The 17635-nt window shown below is 38.6% G+C and overlaps 1 protein-coding gene across 1 annotated transcript in view; it reads right to left on the bottom strand.

Annotated features, from left to right (window-relative positions):
* The window catches only part of ARHGAP24 (Rho GTPase activating protein 24), a 422476-nt gene that overhangs the window by 185657 nt on the left and 219184 nt on the right, over window positions 1-17635 (bottom strand). The window lies entirely within an intron of this gene.

Below are 17635 nucleotides of genomic sequence, written 5' to 3'. Positions count from 1 at the left end.
TCAAAGGATTTGGATGGGAAGTAAAGTCAGTTTTCCATAACTATTTTTATAACTGTTTTCAAACTTCAAACAAATGCCCTAAATTGATTTACATAATATCCAGCAATATACTGCCTGGATCAGAAAAGTCAAACCATAAAGTGATTATGACTGAAACCACTCTGATCACTATTAATCTTTCGTTTAATTTGGTTCCTTAGATATTAATAGCAAAGTCCCTTACACCCTGCAATTCAAAAGCATAATAAGCAAATGCTCACACCATTCAATATCCATTTTCAAACTGTTACCCATTCTTTAATTAAGAAATTCAATGTTAGGTTTTAACATAATTTTTAGTAACTAAACTAGCATCCATAAATGAAATTTGACATTTGGATATGTCATTGTCTCTCTCTCTCTCTTTTAAAGATTTATTTTTATTGAAAAGACAAATATACCAAGAGAAGAGACAGAGAGGAATATCCTCTGCCTACTGACTCACTCCCCATGTGGCCACAATGGCCAGAGCTGAGCTGATCTGAAGCCAGGAAACAGAAACTTCTTCTAGGTCTCCCACAGAGGTGCAGGGTCCCAAGACGTTGGGCTGTCCTACAATACCCTTCCATGCCATATGCAGGGAGCTGGATGGGAAGTGGAGCAGTGGGACATGAACCAGCACCCACTTGGGATCCCCGTGCGTACAAAGTGAGGATCCAGCCAGGAGGGCATGGTGCGGTGCAACATTGCCTCTTTGTTAAAACTATGCTTAAAACTGGTATGAAGAGAACAGATTTCATATAATGATTTCATAGATACGATTCTAAGTATACAATGACACTTCCCCCTTTCTCTCCCAATCTTTTTTCTTCAATTTTTGCAATAATAGATTTTCAAATTTATTTTATAGTATTAACCTTAACGCTCCAAAACAAAGAATTGAACAATAAAAGTAGAAGCATCACCACTGAGCAGATTGTATCTCATATAATATCCAGGCATCCACTCTTTCCCTGGACTTTGACAGAAAGCAATGCATTTATGAACGGATAATTATAAAAGTCTGAAATTTAAAATGACAAATGTCAATCAGGTATTTTTGAACACATTTTAATAAATCAGTACAATACCTTGTGATGTATGGGTATGATATCAGTTGTCCAAGCCTGAAAAGAGGTAACTAACATTCAAAACATAAATGTTGAAACAGAAATCTTGAGATCTTCCTGCATGTTTTTGACCCAATGTTAGGATTTTTAACCCTCAGTTAAATATGTGCACCTGAGCTTTATGTAAAGGTCACCCCTCAAAATGTTAACAGGCACATTTACCAAATGGGACGTCAAAACATATTTATAGGCCTTGCTTATATTACCACTGACCTAGAGTTATTTTACTCTTCATTTAGGGGGCCATAAAGTCAACTATAATGGCAATTAAAATGTTATTTTAAAAATAGAAAGAAAAAAGGGAGAAAGGAAGGGAAGGAGGGAGGGAGAGAAGGAGGAAAGAAGGAGGGGAGAGAAAGAAAGAAAGAAAGAAAGAATGAATGAATGAAAGAAAAAAGAAAAGAAAAGAAAAGAATAGAAAGGAATAGAAAAGAAAAGTGAGGGAGGAAGAAGGGTAGCAGGGAGGAAGGGGATATCATTGTATTCTTAGAGTTGTATCTATGTATTGCATTAAACCTGTTCTCTTTGTATTAATATTCTAGTAACACAAAAAATAAAGCAACAGAAAAAAAAAAGAAAATGGAATAGAAGAGAAATTAAAAATATAAATTTTCCTTCTTAATATACCCTCCCATCAGTCTGAACACACTTTTATAAAATGGCAACAGCCATTTAGTTTATCTCCAATGAACTGAGTGTGGATCCCTGGAATTTCATCATATCAGATAGTTTTTTAAAACATTATTAACCAATGAAAAATATGTATGTTTAAACATGTTTTTTTTTAAATTATAAAGTTATATTTTTTATTTTTAAAGAAAAAATGACAGAGAGAAGTACAAAGAGAAACCTAGATCTCCCAGCTACTGGTTCACTCCCCAGATGTCTATAGCACCTGGAACTGGGCCAGATCAAAGCTGGTTTGAGAAATTCCACCTGGGTCTCCCCTTTGGTTGACAGGAACAAAAGTGTTAGGAGAATCTTTGCTGCTTCTAAGCATGCCCATTAATAGAAAACTGGATCAGAAGTAGACTGCCACTGTATCCCAGGTACTACGATAATAGAATGGAGGTGCCCCAAGTGGTGGTTTAATCAGCTGTTCTAAAATCCACCCCTAACTTTTTTAAGATTAAGAAACAGAAAAATGAGTTAAAAAAGTAGCTGAATCGGGACTATAAGATTAATGCCTAACGATTTCCCACTGGCATTCTCTCAAAATCTTTCTTGTTTGATGAAGACAGTGCAGGAGGACTTCCCAGGAAATTTTTTCACTAAGGCTTTGGCTGACTTTTTACATTCTCCTAAGACCCTCCTTAACATCAGCAATATATGCTTTAAGTAGCTCCAAAAAACATGGCCTTGACCTTGGTGTTTGACTAGCCTCTTTTGGAATTGTCTGGTCCACTTCCGCTCCTGGTAGCCACTGCTTTGATTGTGCTTTGTCTTCAGGATCATTTACCGATGAAGTCACATCTGATATCTTGTTCCTGTTTTTCCAATAAATGGTGCAAGATCACATACAAGATCCTGTTAAATGTCTATTCCTGTCTGCAGCTGGTCTGTGTGCTGCCGCGTTCGCATCACTGAGCACAGTTTGTTCTAAATTAACTTTTGCTCAGAATTGTGTAAGTGAATAAATGGAGATGTCCATAGCATTGGCTATTGATTTTAGTGTTAATTATTGGGTCTTCTCAATTAGGACTTGAATTTTTTCCTTGCAAACTGATATGGATAACCTACTACCATGGGTTTCATCTTCAACCTGGACTTTAGCCTTTTGTACATTGTGGATTTCCTAGGGGTATTTCCCTCATAGGATTTTCAGAAAACATCGATCGTTTAATCATTCATCAATCCAACCTTCAAAATAAATTGACTGTTTTTTCTTGCTTCAGTTTTAGCAGACTTTATTTGCTGATAGGGTCTTTTTCAAATTGATATATTTTTCTGCTTAGTGTCTCAAACTAGATCCTGTTCAAATGTGTTATAACAAGCTAGCACAAGTTTATTTTGATGAAAAATTTTGAAATCTATAGACAGCTTTTCATAATGTGTTTTTATATAAATTCCTTAAAGATATGTCATAGATAACATTAATATGTAAATTATCATGAGAGTTTGGTTCATTTATACAATAACCCTTTGAGATTACTGAAAATTTTCCAGATTTCCTTTCTAAGATTTATTTTAATGTCAGTTTTAATTTTTTTTTTTTTTTGAAATCAGAGTTACAGAGAGAGTGGATGGGAAATACAGAGAGACCCGCCATCTGGTCTACCCTCAGATGGCTGTAATAGCCAAGGCTTGGCAAGGCTGAGTCTAGCCAGATACCAGGAACATCTTCCAGAGCTCTCATTTGAGGGGCAGGTACCAAAACATGTGGCCCTCCTCTGCTGTATTTCCCAGGTCATCGGCAGGGATTTGAATTAGAAATGGAGCAATCAGAACATGAACCAGCGCCCATACAGGGTGCTGATGTCACAGGCAGTGATTTTACCCATTATGTCATCTTTTTCCTTTTGATTGTTAGAAGAAGCAGCAAGGAAGTATGAGGTCTAGCTAGACAAACGAGTTGTCGGGAGATCCTGGTGAAATGAGTGAAGGTGATCAAGTGTGGTTGAATGACCTCAGGAGAGAACGAAAGTGTGAAAAGTTATTTCACACAAACAGACTGAAGCAGCAGTTGACTGTGCCACAGACAATATATTATAGGTTCTAAACTGAAGAACCAAAGTCTCTCAAAATAGGCTTAACCAGGAGGAACCCAGCAATTTTGGTGACTAGTGCAAGCAACGGGAAATTGGCCCACAAACCTACTTCGTATTTCATGGCATAGTTCAGCCCAACTAGGGAAGTGAAGCACGTATGGTCAATAAACAAATTTAACACAGTCTAAAAATAGCACAGTGTTTCTCAACCATTAAAAATGTTTCTCTATATTTAGGTTCCTTGGTCATAGTCCAGCCTTTTCTCCTGGGGGTATGGTATGGATTTCAGAATAGAGAGGACTAGCTCCTGTGTTTCGAGGGCTGTATCCATGGTGTTGAATTTCACTGATGGGAGAAGGACTTACAGTGGAGGTGAATTCTAGGGCAGGCTATATTAACATAGTAAGGCAGTTGGAATTCTCAAACTCTTTATCTCGCCTCTCAGTTTGCAGGTTTACAGTAACACCAGAAGACAGCGTACACCAAGGAATCTCCGAGAGCTCTTGGTGATAGCCAGGAAGGATGGTGGCTGCATGAAATACAAAAGTACACTGCTCTGTGCCTGAGAGGAGATTTCACGCATGCAACAGACACAAAAATATCAGGCATTCCACTTCCTTCAACCAATGTAAGCCCACATAGACTCAGTTCCCACTGCCTTCATTCTCTTCCCAGCAGCCAGAGTAATCTCTTGCCTCATTACATCCCCCGGTGATTTCTCACTGTTGCCATTATTTCTTGTGCCTCGTGCTGTCCAGTGGTTCTCATATGCTTTACCTTCTTGGCTACCAGTGATTTCCCTTTATTCTCTTGCTTCATCCTTGCATGATGTCCTAATCTCTTCAGTACAAATTCAAATGCCTAATCACAGCTTCCTAGCACTACATGATTCAGCTCCTGTTTATATTTTCTATCAAACTTCCCAACCGGCAGTCTCATCATCAAGAATATTTCTCTCTCAGATGTTCATATAACTATTTCTTCCTTATTCAAGACTCTTCTTAAATGTTGTCTTGTCTAACTATCCTCCAACATAACATCTCTTCCTATATTTCCTTCATAGTATTAACCACTGTCAAAAGTTATTTTCTTACTCATTTAAGTAGTTAGCAGAGATCTTTACTATTTGCAAAGACAGTAAAGCAAGTATGCTTAGAATCAAAAATATAATGTTTAGGACTTTTAAAACCAGATTATTTGCAGTATTCAAAACACAAACACAAGTATTTCCCTAATTGATTAATTACATTTGCTACTGGGATTAATGATCACTAATTAATAAACATAACATCGTTCCATAAGCAGAAGAAGAGACTTATTTCTGCAAACAAATCAGCTCCACCCGTCTCCCTGCCACCCAGCAGGTAGAATCACTGGATGGCAGGGAATAAGCCTTGCTGAACCAAGGGAGTTGTGTCTACAGAAAATTCCTCCAAGATTTTGACCGTTCTTTTTTAAAGAAAAGATTTATTTATTTGTTATTGCAAAGTCAAATATACAGAGAAAAAGAGACACAGAGAGAAAGATCTTCCATCCACTGATTCACTCCTCAAGTGGCCGCAACAGACAGAACTGATCCGATCTGAACCCAGGAGCCAGGAATTGTTCTGGGTCTCCCACGTGGGTTTAGGGTCCTAAGGCTTTGGGCTATTCTTGCCTTCCCAGGCCACAAGCAGGGAGCTGGATAGGAAACGGGCCTTCTAGGACATGAACAGGCACCCTTATGGGATCCTGACGCATGCAAAGTGAAGACTTTAGCCATTAGGCTCCAGTGCTGGGCCAAGGTCTTGACTTTTATTGACACAAAAGCCACTAACCTCGACTTGCCTGAATGTCCCGCCTGGATATATGCACCTCTTTAACTGTGTTACTTTGATGCTGGAAGGTCTTAAGAGCTTCAGACATCCCCTTCATTTTTTGAACTCTACAGTCATTTCTTACTGAAACTATAGCCATTGTGGGGTTAATTGTATCCTTTCCACGCAGTTTCAGGAAGCTGCTCTCACCTGCCAGATCTTCAATGGTGCAAGCTAAATCCTAGCAGTCAGAACATATGTTTTTAAATTGAAAGGGATTGGGGGGAGATCAAATAATTCTGGAGAGATCATCACAATCTCAGCTCTGCCCTGCACTGATCTGGAGCTCTCTGGTGAGTTGTGAATTACATTTCCTCTCCTGTTCTACTAAGTCAGCCTGTCTGAGCCCTGGGACTCAGATGCATTGTGGGAAACCCTGACTGGCTCCAGCCACATCAGAAGGCACAGAGACAGGGCACTTTTTTTGTCAGAAGAAAATAACCACTTCCAAAATACTCAAGGGAAAAAATGTTTTACTTTGCAGTGGGGCCACTCAGAAGCAAATGACTTCCATTTAAAATGCAAACAATAATGTGCTCTTCTTTTGTAATAACACCTAGGCAGTACTTCCAAAAGTTTGTGGAAAATGAAATTAAAGGATATATATTTTGGTGAAAAAAAGTTTGATATCCATACAGTGTCTGTCTTCGTACATATTTTTCATGAAGTTCTAAAAGATCTTGTTATTTGTAGATTTCAAGAATATTTTGCACCCAAATAAGTTTCTCTTTCAATACTAATTTTTCATCAGCTCTTTGAAATTTGCATGTATATTAATCTGAGTACATAAATGTCATTTATTTGGTAAGTGAAACCAAACTATGAATATATGTTGATTGCCTTGTATGGGAAAAGCCTTGTTTGAGGTTCTGAAGCTGTGTAACTACTCATGATTCCTCCAGGTATAACAATATTTCTTTATCTGGAATATAGGCTTTCCCAGGAAAATAAGGAAAACATTCCATCTATGAATTTCTACAAGTCCATATTTACTGATCCCATTTAATGTGCCAAATGCTTGGGTACAGAGACAATGACAAATCCTTCCTCAGAAACTGAATCTGTTAAAAATGAGGGGAGTTTCCTGACTATTGAGGAGAAAAGCACTGGGTTACAGGAGAGCTTCAACATGTGGGGAAGCAGGTTTGGAAATAACCAAAGAAGACATCTTTGAGAAAATGATGTTATTATACCTCATTGACTCAGAAGGAGAAGGAAAGGCTTACAAACCCAAGTGGGAAGAAGACATACTTGGGTCTAAGTAGTTTTGTAGAGCTGAAATGTAGGATGAAAGATAATAACTAACAGGTAACACATATCTAAGGAAAGACAGAAAAAGTTACACTCATGAGTTACATCTTTATTCTGAAGATAACGGGTAACCATTGAAGGATTTTAAAGTGGAGGGGGTGGAGCTTAAACACACACACACACACACAAAATGTGGGTGAAGAATTTAGGGTCAGGTAGTACAAAGAAAGATTTAAGGGCCTGGCGTGGCCTAGCGGCTAAAGTGCTCGTCTTGAATGCGCTGGGATCCCATATGTTTGCCAGTTGTAACCCCGGCAGCTCCACTTCCCATCCTGCTCCCTGCCTGTGGCCTGGGAAAGCAGTCGAGGACAGCCCAAAACCTTGGGACCCTGCACCCTTGAGGGAGACCTGGAGGAGGTTCCTGGCTCCTAACTTCGGATCGGCATAGCACTGGCTGTTGTGGTCACTTGGGGAGTGAATCATTGTATGGAAGATCTTCCTCTCTGTCTCTCCTCCTCCGTATATTTGACTTTGTAATAAAAAATTATAGATTTTATAAAAAACAAAGAGTTAAGACATATTTTCTATATCCAAGGCATTGTAGCGATTGGAGAAGAGGTAGGAGAAAGAGAGTTAAAATTTGCAAATTTACTTCTAAAATCTTTGTAAATTTATTATAGAAACATAGATACCATATGCGAACTGGGTGAAACTAGTGTTTTAAAAATTCACCTTATAGAAAAGACAGTTTTTATTGTTTTTATCTGTTTATAGATGAGAAAACTGAGACATATAATTTGAAGCAGTGATATAATTTGAACTCATGGCTACATTCTTAATCAAGTTCATATTCTTTATATTCAATTGCCTTTCTATGTGAGGGAAACCTAAGTTATGGGCACAGGGTGACAAGACTTGAAGACATTGTTTGGAGTATGGCAAACCTAAGACAATCTGTGGGCAGAACTGTTTATGCTTCCCGGCAACAGTATGTTCAGATTTGAGATTCAACACACAATTGTATTTGCACAGTTTCTATGGTACTGCATGTTTAACTACCCTGAAAAGCACAGATCTTTCATCAAATTCTTTTTGGTAATCTAATTATTTTTAAGCCTGGAAGATTTATTCACACGCTATACTAGGACGGCCAGTGGGAGCCAGAATGAAAGTGAACTTGGCAGGTACCCTAGTTCAATCAAGTCAAATATTGAGTTTTGAGTTACATGGAGTTTTAAGGATAATTCCGTTTCAATGAAGCCCAGGGAGTAGAGAGGTAAAATTCTAAGAAAGGCAGACATAGCCTGAACAGGAGAAAATGCTGATATTTGATTAAAGTTGGAGCAGGATAATTTCCTTTCTGTTTTTCTTCACTGCTTTTAATTACAATGGAACTTAAGAGAAAAAAAAGGACTGATACATGCATATTTGTACATATCACTGTATCAAAAGATATGCTTTATTTCTAATTTTCAGATAATGATATGAAGAATAAAGCATTAGGACTTGGAATAGCAGTTCCTAAAGTGAGGTAAGACAACAAGAATTATGGGAGAAAAAAAGTTTATTTGAAAGAGAGGGAGAAGTGAGGGAAGATGGAGGGAGGGAGGAGATAGGTACGGAGGGAGGCAGGGAGACAAAGTAAGGGAGAGAAATGTGTGGAAGCAGGTTTGGAAATAACCAAAGAAGGCTTTCTTGAGAAAACGATGTCATTGTAAGTCTGATGAAAAATCTGCTGTTTTACTTATTCTGCAAATTCCCGCAATAGCCAAGTCAGGAGCCCGGAATTTCATCTGGGTCTCCGTTTGTGTGGCAGTGCCCTAAGCTCTTGTACCATTATCTACTGCCTTCCATGATCACATTAATTGTAACCTGATTAGAAACCAGAGTTCAAGCCGGGGACTCCAAACAGGGTGTTGGCATTTCAAGAAGTTAAACAAAATGTGTCACGGTGTTGGGCCCTCCAAATCAAGAACTCTTAACACAACTCGAACAAGGAGATACTCAATCGCATAGGCTAGATCAACAATCTGTAATACTACATTACTTACTCCAATGCATGGTTTACTAAAAATGGTACAGAATAATGAAAATTAACAATGCTTCTTCTTTACTAGTGTCACAGAATACAAGTTATGATGATTACGTGTTACCTTGACTAGTTTGAAGATCAATTAGCTGGTACAACAGTCTGGAGCTACTAAAGAATTTCGCATATGGAATTAATAGATAAGTCTAATTTGGTGCCAAAAACTGAAAATCATGTGCAAGTATTTATGATATGCATTTTCCATAATTTTTGAAGACCCTCCAGTGTATAGATTTTGAAATTTTCTTTCGATCCCACTTTTTCTTTTTTTGGTGACCTATTTATTTTTATTGGAAAGGCAGATATTACAGAGAGCTGGAATGACAGAGAGGAAGATCCTCCATCTGCTGATTCATTGCTTAAGTGGCCGCAATAGCTGGAGCTCGGCCAATCCAAAGCCAGCAGCCAGAATCTTCTGGGTCTCCACATGGGTTCAGGGTCCCAAGATCTTGAGCCTTCCTCAACTGCCTTCTCAGGCCACAAGTAGGAAATGCATGGGAAGCGAGGCACCAGGACATGAACAGGTACCCATATGGGATTCCAGCAGGGTGCAAGGCAAGGGCTTTAGGCAATTATGCTACCATGCCCGACCTCCAATCCCACTTTCATAGGAACATTTAGAAATATTCTCACAAGTCTGAGTCTGTCTGTGACAGTGTTTCCGTAAATGATTGGCAAGTGAATAAACAGATCAAGTTAGAAGACAGTTTTCCTCAGTTTCCTAGGCATCAATCAATCCAGTGTAGAGTCGGATAGCACAAAAGGTAGAAGATGAGCAATGGTACCCTGTCTGCTTGAGCTGGGTGATGCATTCTCCCTTGCTCTCTGACATCAGAGCTCCTGGTTTGTGGCCCTCAGATTTAGACTGGATTTAGGACATTAATTTCCCTGGTTCTTAGGCTTCAGCGTTTGGATGAAACGCAAGCATTGGTTTTCCTGGGTCTCTGGCTTGCAGAGAATAGATCCTGGGTCTTCTCAGCCTCGGTGGTGGTGTTACTCATTCCTCAAGGCCAATTTCCCTCTACACAATTGTCTATGTATGTCTTAGGGTTCCTCTTTACCCATAGGAACCCAAAACAAGATACATACTTCCTTGCTTCCCATCTAAAATAGTGTGTTTGCATAAACAGTTTGGCCATTTTATATGTCTATAGACAGTGTACATAGACCAGTACCCCTGAGGTATTTTGAGTGTGTAAAAGTAAGCACAGTATTCATTTCTTCAATGTATTAATCATCAGTGAGTTAACATCAATAGACACGAAAGTGAATCAAATCTCAACCTACTGTTGTACCCACTCCTGACTTTCCTAAGGTGAGGGCACTTCTCCTTGCATGGCAATCTTCCTTCACAAGGGGAGATGAAGAAGAGGATGGTCATAGTATGGGAAGCAAACATCCTCAGGTACAGACAGGAAATATCAGTGAAAATTAATTATGTTTTCAACTTGGATTGTGTAGGCAAATGGTGGTATGACCTTGAGCAAAAACAACATTTCACTTCACTGGGACTGAGTTCCCTGCTGAATAAAAGAAGGGGATTTGGGAAGATTACCCTGAAGGTTCTTTCAGATGTGAAGTTTGGCTGTTTGCTGAGATAATTATCTCCCATATGCTTCACATTTCCTTCAGGCTTACTTACCTTTTCGGATTGGGAAGATATTTGTTACATCATGTTATATATTCATGTCTACATCATGTTATGTATTCATGTTATATCATGGAAACTAAAACAGTTAGGTATGGCAAAATGACTGTAATGATAACAATAATAATGATTTTAAAGACTCCCAAGAATGTAAACACAGAGAGCAGGGAGACATTCCACTTTGTGTGAATGTATAATTGAAGGATGACTTTAATTTTTTATGTAAGGGAAAGCATCAGAAATAAAATGCCAAATCACACTGTGCTTAGTAATGTTTAAATATTAAGCTGATTAGTCTCCCTGAACACGCTGAAGATCAAATTTATATAAAGAAATATTGTTTTCAAAAGCATTGAGCCACTTCCCTACACTGTCATTTTTTCATCATAAATGAGTGAATCCACATTTGTGATACAGAACATTAAGCACCTCCCTGAGCTATATAACTTTTGAGAAGTTCCTAGATGCACAGAGTCTCTCAGCCTTGAGATATTAGCTTGACTCCAATCTTGAATAAAACCAAGTATAAGAGAGCCAGACTTTTCCCTCATATTATAATTATTAAAATTTAAATGTGATGTACAGTAAGTACATACATTTATAATATACAATTTCAACTTTCCTATCCAAACCAATACTCAATCCACACCAATACTATTATCTTTTAAAGATTTACTTGTTTATTTTGAAAATAGGAGAGAACTTCTATCCGCTGGCTTTCTACCCAACTGACCACAAAAGCCAAGATTAGGCCAAGTCAAAGCCAGGCACCAGGCACCAGGAGCCAGGCACCAGGCACCAGGAGCCAGGCACCAGGAGCCAGGAGGCAGGAGCCAGGAACCAGGAGGCATGAGCCAGGCACCAGGAGCTAGGAGCCAGGCACCAGGCACCAGGAGCCAGGAGGCAGGAGGCAGGAGGCAGGAGCCAGGCACCAGGAGGCAGGAGCCAGGCACCAGGAGGCAGGAACCAGGAGCCAGGCACCAGGAGGCAGGAGCCAGGAGGCATGAGCCAGGCACCAGGAGCCAGGAGCCAGGCACCAGGCACCAGGCACCAGGCGCCAGGAGCCAGGAGGCAGGAGCCAGGCACCAGGAGGCAGGAGGCAGGAGGCAGGAGCCAGGCGCCAAGAGCCAGGAGCCAAGAGTCAAGAGTCAGGAGCCAGGCGCCAGGCACCAGGAGCCAGGAGTCAAGAGATTAGGAGATTCTTCCTGATCTCCCACATGAGTGGAAGAGCATACACACTTGAGCCATCTTCTGTTGATTTTTCTAGGCATTTAGTGGGGAGCTAGATTGGAGATGGAACAGCCAGGACCCTGGACCGGGCACAATAGGGGATGTCAACACTGCGGCCACAGCTTTATTTTTTGCTCCATAATTCCAATTTCACATCAATTCTATTTTTAAACAATTTGTTTTGGATCCATCCTGTCTAGCTATCTGTAGAGTTCACATATATATATACTTATACAGGTATTTATATGCACACCAATAAAGGTGTTTTTGGAAATGAAAATACTCTAGTAATTTACTATAGTTTTTGGTACAACTACTTTTTCTTTCTTTAACCTTAAAGGACAGGCAAACAAACAAGGCAACACAAATGTTTCCTTTTTCCATCAGAAAATATTCGTCCTCAATTTTTAACTCCTTGGACATATCTGTACAATTTACTAGGTGGTTAAGAAAACTAACAATGATATCTTACTTGTAGTCAAGATATTTAGCAAAATGAGTTCCTAATAAATGTTTACTGATTGAAGAGCTAAATCACAATAATGACTTTGATCTGATCAATGTGGGTGATGCTGCCAGGAAACAACCATGAGTAAATTGACTCCCCTCATAATCATGCCTCTTTTAATCAACTACTTCTAAAAAAAAATCACTGAATTTTCATAAATGCATATTTCTTTAAAACCTGAAAATACTGTATTTTTTTAAAGATTTATTCAGTTTATTACAAAGTCAGATATACAGAGAGGAGGAGAGACAGAGAGGAAGATCTTCCATCCGATGGTTCACTCCCCAAGTGAGCTGCAATGGCCGTTGCTGTGCCGATCCGAAGCTGGGAACCTGGAACCTCTTCCGGGTCTCCCATGTGGGTGCAAGGTCCCAATGCATTGGGCCATCCTTGACTGCTTTCCCAGGCCACAAGCAGGGAGCTGGATGGGAAGTGGAGCTGCTGGGATTAGAACCGGCGCCCATATGGGATCCCGGGGCTTTCAAGGAGAGGACTTTAGCCGCTAGGCCACGCCACCGGGCCCGAAAATACTGTATTTTTATCATCACTGTAAGACCACAAAGCCATAAAAAGCTTGACATGAATACAGCCTCCATCCTTCATCATAAATTGGGCTCTGTAGTATCTCTCATCATTTTAATCGGTGCTTTCTAGGGTGTGTTAATCCAGTATCACTGTGGAATTTACAGTATCTGAGATTAAATGATGTTAAGTTGTTTTATGTGAATTTTAATTTTTAGGCCCAGCAGGAGTCCTGAGAAAATGGATGAGACATTTTTCCTCTCTTCCACCACATGAATTATGTATCAGGGTTGTATTTTTATCTTTCTTGACTCTAATGATTACCAGCCACATTTATGCAGTCTTCTGATTTGTCTTTTCAATTCAGAAGTATTTTTCTCCTATGGTTTTATCTTTCTGTGTTTGAGCTTCAGCATACTTGACTCATATTTTCTTGCAATTCTTATACGATGCGTAGCAATGCTTACTTGTGGAGGACCTGATACCTCCTCATCATTTTAGCCAATATTAGATTCGTATTTTAGCTCATATATGCAAGGTTTTTCTCATTTGTTCTTGTTCTTTTCTTCTTATTTTGCTTGTATTATTTCAGTTTCATTTTAGCACATTTGAAAGATGTCATACCAATTCCTTTCACTTTGCTCCAGGACGATAAAACAGCCACATCTAAACAGTTGATTCTGACGTTGTATGAAACTCTGACATCTTTCTTGCCTTGTAAGAGCACTGTTTACCTTTCCCTTGAAGTGAAGGTAATTTTTCAGGAGTTGGTATGTTTTCCTTGACTGTACACTCAGAAGGTCTCAAGATTTTCAAATTCACAGCTGATCATTCCTGCTACAAACATTTCCAAGGGTCACATTATAAACAAAAGTTAATAATGGGGAAGCCTCATAGTGTAGTATGTACAAGCAGGTATCCTGTCCCCAGGGTCACACAGCACAGGCTCATCTGTGTGATAAGAAATAAATATAACACTTGTGTAGTATGCAAAGATTTTCTCCCATTCTGTTGGTTGCTTCCTCACGTTGTTAATTGTTTTCTTTGTTGTATAGAAGGTTTCTAGTCTGATGCAGTCCACTTTGTTTATTTTGTCTTTGCCTATGCTTTTAATGTCTTTTGTAGGAAGCCTTTCCCTGTTCCTACAGCTTGGAGAGCGCTTCCTATGTTTTCTTTTAATAGTTTGATGGTATAACAGAGTTTGATTCCAACCTGTAATGGCACACTTTGGGTGTCCTCTCATTTTTTTTGAATTTCCAGGTGTTTAGGGTACTTTTGTTGCTGTTGAGACACTCAGTTTATCAGTGTTATTGATATATTTGGGTATGGGTCCTTCTTCCTCGGAAGCCCCATAAAGCATGCTGTTGTTAGAGAGTGATGAAAATCAAGGTGATGAAACATGCACAGGAAAACATGTGGTATGTATGCATGTGTGTGTGTGTATCATCAGAGCATATCTGTAATGTACTTTGCCTCTAAATAACATATCACTACACCTCACAGGGGCCAACTGGGGGCAATGCAACCTATTCAGGCAGTTTTATTCATTTTTAGGACATTACCTGAATGCTTGCACCCGTAAGAATAAACTCACACGTTTTATATCTGTTAAATTGTAAGAAAGCTTTATCTGACTTTGAGAAACAGAGAAACGCAGTTCAAGCTAGTACTGTTTGCTGTTATTTATTTATGTATGTATTTATTTTAGGTTAGGACTAATGCGTGGTCTTTGTGATTTATCCCCTAGTAGGGAGCATTTTGCATGAGAGAGGAATTTTGAATTGCTTTTCATATGTGCTCTCACACAAGGACAGTTTACTTTCGTCACATTTTATATTTTACTGTTCATTCCTTGGTCTCTTTGGAAACAAAATAACACATATCCTGCCAATAGACATGGAGCTATATTATATTATTCTTTAATATGCACAAAAATCTGCCTACAAACACAGATTCTGATTCTGCCCCTAAAGGAGACGGCCATCCTTGAATTTAAATTCTGAACAACTTCTCAGTAATGCCACTGGTCAAAGGACTACATTTTGAATGACAAAACACTAGTCACTATTTATTTTAAAAGAATAGTTCAATTTTAAGGGCCTAGAAGTTCTGTGTTGGCTGAAGAATGAATAGCTCTTCCAGTGTAATTCACCACACCCCATACATTTAGGCAAAGACAAACAGTTCTGAAGTTTCTTTCCAATAGTTTTATTATTCCCATTTGCTTTATCTCTAGTGTATTTATGTTTCCATGTCTCTGACTATCCATCCCCATCCCCCTCCTCAGCTTCCTTCTTCTAAATATAAAAAGATGACTGAGTCATGGTATTTAGAATCCAGAAGTGGCTGCACTATGTGGAGCCCTTTCCCCTAGGGATTTCAGTGTTTTGATTTTACATGTTTTTTGATGCTAGTTTATGCTGAATACAGATTATGGAAATACAGAAACTGTGATTACATGGTTAAGTTCAGCAGTTAATAACATATTAGCTTTTTTCACACTCTCTTTCCAAAAGGTGCAAATGAAGAAAGCAAACCCTCCAAACAAGAAGACAAATTCAAGCAAACAAAAAACGACTCTATTCAATGGGAGGCAAACTTCTGATCTGCCCTTACCTTTTCATTGTTAAAGAACTATGCTGTATGTGAAAAGTTCTTTGTGGCCAAATGGGCCAAACTGGAAACCATAATGCTAAGGGAAATGAGCCAATCCCAAAAGGTTAAATACCACATGTTTGCCTTAATTTAAGATGATATGATGTTATGTATAACATGTTATGTTATGAATGTTATATGTTGTGTATAAACTAAAATTGAAATGTAAGTGAGGTGGTCACAGAAGGTGGCTAGGAACTCGCATTTACTTTTAACATATTAGTTACTCATTACTATGTCAATTAATTCCATAATGATGTAAATTTTTGCTGATGGTATGTTGGAGCTTTCAATTGACTGGGATGATACTCTGCTGGCTCTGTCTTCAGACCAGAAAGGGTATACCTAAGAAGCCATTGAACTTGACGGGACAATAAGATGCTGGACTCTATGTTTGGTATACGCTTGCAATGGGGGAATCTCAACTGAACTTGAGCTGTGGTTATGCAACAAGGTGGAGGAATCCACCATGGTGGGAGGGTTTGGGGAGGGGTGGGGAGAACCCAAGTACCTATGAAACTGTGCCACATAATACAATGTAATTAATGAATTAAAAATAATAAATAATAATAAAAAAAGAAAAAAGAAAGAAAAGTCATGGCTTGATAATGAATTTATTTTTCATCTGAATAGTTAGACACTGTGTTTCAAACCTATAATTCAAGTGTTTATTTTAATTTTTCATGATAAACTCTCCTACCCATCTATCCATCCCTGCAATCTCTCTCATAGCTAATTTGCTACTCTTTGGCTCTGTAACTGCAAATCAGTAGAAAGTTCTTCACTCAATATAATAGAAGTTTTGTAATAAAAATAATAGTATATGTCCACAGCTTTTTACTACAATTGCTGCTGTGCTTAGACACCTCAGGGAATGTGTAAACACTTTTTCATACTGAGAAATTCTTTTATCCCTCACCAAATCTGTATCTATATCTGTATCTATCCATCCATCTATCCATCTATACACATATATACACATACATGTATCATATATAAAGCTATCTTATTAAATTTTCCCACTCATTTTCCTCAATGCTCATTTACTAAACATTAATTATTCATCCCAAACCCATGTGTTTCCCTTATACACTCCAAATATACCCCCAAGTCTACAAATCAATCAAAACAAAAGCTTTACAATTCCACTCAAAAGCATATTCAGATATTCCACTCGTAACAGCATCCAATTCACGTATCAGAAATAATATAATACTCCAGTTCTGGCTCACTTAGACACTGAAAAGGCACTTTTAAGCTTTAGCTAGTTTTCACTAAACTCTATTTATAGAAATGGCAGTATATTAAACTTGAGTTAACTTTCATTTAAACATTAACTTCCTACAACTAAAACTTAATGCTGATTCCTATGATAGGTCACTCATTTGAAAAGGCCAAACAAATGTCCCATGTCCCATGGGGCTGGATACAGATAAACTTTTTTAAAAGGCAAATAGTATTTGGACCAACAAACTAAATCTAGGTTTTCTCAAGATAACATGCGCTTCTCAGGGCAAGGCAAGGGTGCACTGTTTTTTTTAAGCATAAACGTGCAGAAGTGGCAAAGGTTTCTGACTCCATATGCTCATAAGGAGTTGTGGAAGGAAAGACTGTCGATAATGGAAATAACTGAAAAGAAGATGTAATTAACACCTTACCAAATCTGCTGATACCAAATTCTTCTATCGCGTTTGCATTTATAAATTGGTTTCTTACCCAAATAACTTCTGTTTGTCAGACAAAGATAAGAAAGTGACCTTGGTTTCTCCTCTATGTTCATTGATGGTTAAAAAAAAAAAAAAAAACAGTAAGAAGGGTGGAGAAGGGAGAAGCAATATACTGCCTGATTCTGTAAACAGCTCAACACTAACAAAAATCTCAGATCTTGCTTCTCAATCAATACCAAGCTCACTGATTAAAAGAGCTGCAGCAGACCAGTGTTTCATCTGGTTAATGATATCAATGAGGGCTATCTCTACAAAGAATGAAAAGGTCAAGTCAAACTGCAGAGACTCGACTG

Source organism: Ochotona princeps, chromosome 7 (assembly GCF_030435755.1).
Source record: "Ochotona princeps isolate mOchPri1 chromosome 7, mOchPri1.hap1, whole genome shotgun sequence".
NCBI lineage: Eukaryota > Metazoa > Chordata > Mammalia > Lagomorpha > Ochotonidae > Ochotona > Ochotona princeps.
Note: the sequence above shows the minus strand (reverse complement) of the source record. Positions and strands in the feature narration are given on the sequence as shown.